This window comes from Salmo salar, chromosome 01, assembly GCF_965601325.2.
Source record: "Salmo salar chromosome 01, fSalSal1, whole genome shotgun sequence".
NCBI classification, from domain to species: domain Eukaryota; kingdom Metazoa; phylum Chordata; class Actinopteri; order Salmoniformes; family Salmonidae; genus Salmo; species Salmo salar.
In genome coordinates, this window is record NC_138291.1 from 34,911,870 (window position 1) to 34,917,955 (window position 6,086).

Below are 6,086 nucleotides of genomic sequence, written 5' to 3' on the forward strand. Positions count from 1 at the left end.
AGGTTCGAGTTGCCAAATGTCAGCCTCGAAACCTTAATGACTTGGAGAAGATCTGCAAAGAGGAGTGGGACAAAATCCCTCCTGAGATGTGTGCAAACCTGATGGCCAACTACAAGAAACGTCTGACCTATGTGATTGCCAACAAGGGTTTTGCCACCAAGTACTAAGTCATGTTTTGCAGAGGGGTCAAATACTTATTTCCCTCATTAAAATGCAAATCAATTTATAACATTTTTGACATGCGTTTTTCTGGATTTTTTTGTTGTTATTCTGTCCCTCACTGTTCAAATAAACCTACCATTACAATTCTAGACTGATAATTTCTTTGTCAGTGGGCAAACGTACAAAATCAGCAGGGGATCAAATACTTTTTTCCCTCACTGTATGGTATGGAAAAGAGATGTATGTTTCTGCATGATTCATTATGCTGCCTTGTTGACAACATGACCGAGCGCCACAGATTACTGTTTGATTTGAGAAGGGTGCCTGTCCCTCCCTGCTTTTGCGTCACGGGCCATATATTAATCTAATTTCCTCAATGAGTGAGATTATATACAGTGGGGCAAAAAAGTATTTAAATCAGCCACCAATTGTGCAAGTTCTCCCACTTAAAAAGATGAGAGAGGCCTGTAATTTTCATTATAGGTACACGTCAACTATGACAGACAAAATGAGAAAAAAAAATCCAGAAAATCACATTGTAGGATTTTCTATGAATTTATTTGCAAATTATGGTGGAAAATAAGTATTTGGTCACCTACAAACAAGCAAGATTTCTGGCTCTCACAGACCTGTAACATATTTTTTAAGAGGCTCCTCTGTCTTCCACTCGTTACCTGTATTAATGGCACCTGTTTGAACTTGTTATCAGTATAAAAGACACCTGTCCACAACCTCAAACAGTCACACTCCAAACTCCACTATGGCCAAGACCAAAGAGCTGTCAAAGGACACCAGAAACAAAATTGTAGACCTGCACCAGGCTGGGAAGACTGAATCTGCAATAGGTAAGCAGCTTGGTTTGAAGAAATCAACTGTGGGAGCAATTATTAGGAAATGGAAGACATACAAGACCACTGATAATCTCCCTCGATCTGGGGCTCCACGCAAGATCTCACCCCGTGGGGTCAAAATGATCACAAGAACGGTGAGCAAAAATCCCAGAACCACACGGGGGGACCTAGAATGACCTGCAGAGAGAAGGGAACAAAGTAACAAAGCCTACCATCAGAAACACACTACGTCGCCAGGGACTCAAATCTTGCAGTGCCAGACGTGTCCCCCTGCTTAAGCCAGTACATGTCCAGGCCCATCTGAAGTTTGCTAGAGAGCATTTGGATGATCCAGAAGAGGATTGGGAGAATGTCATATGGTCAGATGAAACCAAAATATATATTTTTGGTAAAAACTCAACTCATCGTGTTTGGAGGACAAAGAATGCTGAGTTGCATCCAAAGAACACCATACCTACTGTGAAGCATGGGGGTGGAAACATCATGCTTTGGGGCTGTTTTTCTGCAAAGGGACCAGGACGACTGATCCGTGTAAAGGAAAGAATGAATGGGGCCATGTATCGTGAGATTTTGAGTGAAAACCTCCTTCCATCAGCAAGGGCATTGAAGATGAAACGTGGCTGGGTCTTTCAGCATGACAATGATCCCAAACACACCGCCCGGGCAACGAAGGAGTGGCTTCGTAAGAAGCATTTCAAGGTCCTGGAGTGGCCTAGCCAGTCTCCAGATCTCAACCCCATAGAAAATCTTTGGAGGGAGTTGAAAGTCCGTGTTGCCCAGCGACAGCCCCAAAACATCACTGCTCTAGAGGAGATCTGCATGGAGGAATGGGCCAAAATACCAGCAACAGTGTGTGAAAACCTTGTGAAGACTTACAGAAAACGTTTGACCTATGTCATTGCCAACAAAGGGTATATAACAAAGTATTGAGATAAACTTTTGTTATTGACCAAATACTTATTTTCCACCATAATTTGCAAATAAATTCATTAAAAATCCTACAATGTGATTTTCTGTATTTTTTTTCTCATTTTGTCTGTCATAGTTGAAGTGTACCTATGATGAAAATTACAGGCCTCTCTCATCTTTTTAAGTGGGAGAACTTGCACAATTGGTGGCTGACTAAATACTTTTTTGCCCCACTGTATGTATGTATACATACATACATACATACATACATACATACATACATACATACATACATACATACATACATACATACATACAGTACCAGTCAAAAGTTTGGACACACCTACTCGTTCAAGGTTTTTTTTTATTTTTACTATTTTCTTCATTGTAGAATAAAAGTGAAGACATCAAAACGAAGACATCAAGACATCAAAAGTGTTAAACAAATTAAAATATATTTTAGATTCTTCAAAGTAGCCATCCTTTGCATTGATGACAGCTTTGCACACTCCTGGCATTCTCTCAATTAGTTTCATGAGGAATGCTTTTCCAATAGTCTTAAAGGAGTTCCCACATATGCTGAGCACTTGTTGGCTGCTTTTCCTTCACTCTGCAGTCCAACTCATCCCAAACCATCTCAATTGGGTTGAGGTTGGGTGATTGTGGAGGCCAGGTCATCTGATGCAGCACTCCATCACTCTCCTTGGTCAAATAGCCCTTACACAGCCTGGAGGTGTGTTTTGGGTCATTGTCCTGTTGAAAAACAAATGATAGTCCTATTAAACGTAAACCAGATGGGATTGCGTATCGCTGCAGAATGCTGTGGTAGCCATGCTGGTCCTGTGGCAGTCCTCATGAGAGCCAGTTTCATCATAGCGCTTGATGGTTTTTGCGACAGCACTTGAAGAAACTTCAAAGTTATTGAAATTTTCCGTATTGACTGACCTTCATGTCTTAAAGTAATGATGGACTGTTGTTTCTCTTTGCTTATTTGAGCTGTTCTTGCCATAATATGGACTTGGTCTTTTACCAAATAGGGCTATCTTCTGTATACCACCCCTACCTTGTCACAACACAACTGATTGGCTCGAACACATTAAGAAGGAAAGAAATTCCACATATGAACTTTTAACCTCTTACATCTAGACGTTCCGCTAGTGGAACACCACTCCAATATCCAATGATAAGGCGTGGCACGAAATACAAACTCCTCAAATCCGAAAACTTCAATTTTTCAAACATATGACTATTTTACAGCATTTTAAAGACAAGACTCTCCTTTATCTAACCACACTGTCCGATTTCAAACAGGCTTTACAACGAAAGCAAAACATTAGATTATGTCAGGAGAGTACCCAGCCAGAAATAATCAGACACCCATTTTTCAAGCTAGCATATGTCACAAAAACCAAAACCACAGCTAAATGCAGCACTAACCTTTGATGATCTTCATCAGATGACACTCCTAGGACATTATGTTATACAATACATGCATGTTTTGTTCAATCAAGTTCATATTTATATAAAAAAACTGCTTTTTACATTAGCATGTGACGTTCAGAACTAGCATTCCCACCGAACACTTCCGGTGAATTTACTAAATTACTCACGATAAACGTTCACAAAAAACACAACAATTATTTTAAGAATTATAGATACAGAACTCCTTTATGCAATCGCGGTGTCCGATTTTAAAATAGCTTTTCGGTGAAAGCACATTTTGCAATATTCTGAGTAGATAGCTCGCCATCACAGACTAGCTATTTTGACACCCACCAAGTTTGGTACTCACCAAACTCAGATTTAATATAAGAAAAATGTGATTATCTTTGCTGTTCTTCGTCAGAATGCACTCCCAGGACTTCTACTTCAATAACAAATGTTGGTTTGGTTCCAAATAATCCATAGTTATATCCAAATAGCGGCGTTTTGTTCGTGCGTTCAAGACACTATCCGAAGGGTAACGAAGGGTGATGCGCGAACGCGTATCGTGACAAATTTCAAAATATTCCATTACTGTACTTCGAAGCATGTCAAACGCTGTTTAAAATCAATTTTTATGCGATTTTTCTCGTAAAAAAGCGATAATATTCTGACCGGGAGACGTCCTTTCCGTTCAAAGACTCAAAATCTAAAATGGACTCTTCACGTGCATGCGCGCACCCGTCTCATTGTTCTCAGATCGACCACTTACCAAATGCGCTACTGTTTTTCAGCCATGGGCTGCAAAGTCATCATTCAACGTTCTGGCGCCTTCTGAGAGCCTATGGGAGCCTTAGAAAATGTCACGTTACAGCAGAGATCCTTTGTTTTGGATAGAGATGAAAAAGAAGGCCAAGAAATGGTCAGACAGGGTACTTCCTGTACAGAATCTTCTGAGTTCTGTTATACTCACAGACACCATTCAAACAGTTTTAGAAACTTTGGAGTGTTTTCTATCCAAAGCTACTAATTATATGCATATTCTAGTTTCTGGGCAGGAGTAATAACCAGATTAAATCGGGTACGTTTTTTATCCGGCCGTGAAAATACTGCCCCCTATCCATAACAAGTTAACAAGGCACACCTGTTAATTGAAATGCATTCCAGATGACTACCTCATGAAGCTGGTTGAGAGAATGCCAAGAGTGTGCAAAGCTGTCATCAAGGCAAATGGTGGCTACTTTGAACAATCTCAAATATAAAATATTTTAATTTGTTTAACCTCTCTGTGGTATGTGGGACGCTAGCGTCCCACCTGCGGGACACACTATTCAACAGCCAGTGAAATAGCAGGGCGCCAAATTCAAAACAACAGAAATCTCATAATTATAATTTCTCAAACATACAACTATTATATCCCATTTTAAAGATACACTTCTCGTTAATCCAACCACATTGTCCGATTTCAAAAAGGCTTTCGACGAAAGTATAACATTAGATTATGTTAGGACAGCGCCTAGACAAGAAAAACCACAGCCATTTTCCAAGCAAGGAGAGGTGTCACAAAAAACAGAAATACAGCTAAAATTAATCACTAACCTTTGATGATCTTCATCAGATGGCACTCATAGGACTTCATGTTACACAATACATGTATGTTTTGCTCGATAAAGTTCATATTTATATCCAAAAACCCCATTTTACATTGGCGTGTAATGTTCAGAAAATGTTTTGCCTCCCAAAACTTCCAGTGAATGAGCACATCAATTTACAGAAATACTCATCATAAACGTTGATAAAATATTCAACTGTTATTCAAAGAATTAGAGATACACTTCTCCTTAATGCAATCGCTGTGTCAGATTTCAAAAAAGCTTTACGGCGAAAGCAAACTTTGCAATAATCTGCGTACAGCGCTCAGACATCAAAACAAGCCATACAGATACCCGTCATTTTGGAGTCAACAGAAATTACAGAAATTACGTTATAAATATTCACTTACCTTTGATGATCTTCATCGGAATGCACTCCCAGGAATCCCAGTTCCAGAATAAATGTTTGTTTTGTTCGATAAAGTTCATATTTATGTCCAAATACCTCAATTTTGTTTGCGCGTTCAGTCGAGTAATCCAAATCCACTGTGCTCGTGCAGTGAGTTCAGATGAAAAGTGAAAAAAGTTATATTACAGTTCGTAGAAACATGTCAAACGATGTATAGAATCAATATTTAGGATGTTTTTATCATAAATCTTCCATAATATTCCAACCAGACGATTCCTTTGTCTTCAGAAATGAAAAGGAACACAGCTAACTCTCACGTGAGTGCGCGCGATTGAGCTCATGTCATTTTCTCAGTCATCTGATTCCAATGGCTCTTATTCTCTCCCCATTCACAGTAGAATCATGAAACAACGTTCTAAAGACTGTTTACATCTAGTGGAAGCCTTAGGAAGTGTGAAATGACCCCACAGACACTATATATTGGATAGGGAATCACTTGAAAAACTACAAACCTCAGATTTCCACACTTCATGGTTGGATTTTTTCTCAGGTTTTTGCATGCCAAATGAGTTCTGTTATACCCACAGACATCATTCAAAAACAGTTTTAGAAACTTCAGAGTGTTTTCTATCCAAATCTACTAATAATATGCATATCTTAGCTTCTGGGACTGAGTAGCAGGCAGTTTACTCTGGGCACCTTCTTCATCCGGACGTCAAAATACTGCCCCCTACCCAAGAG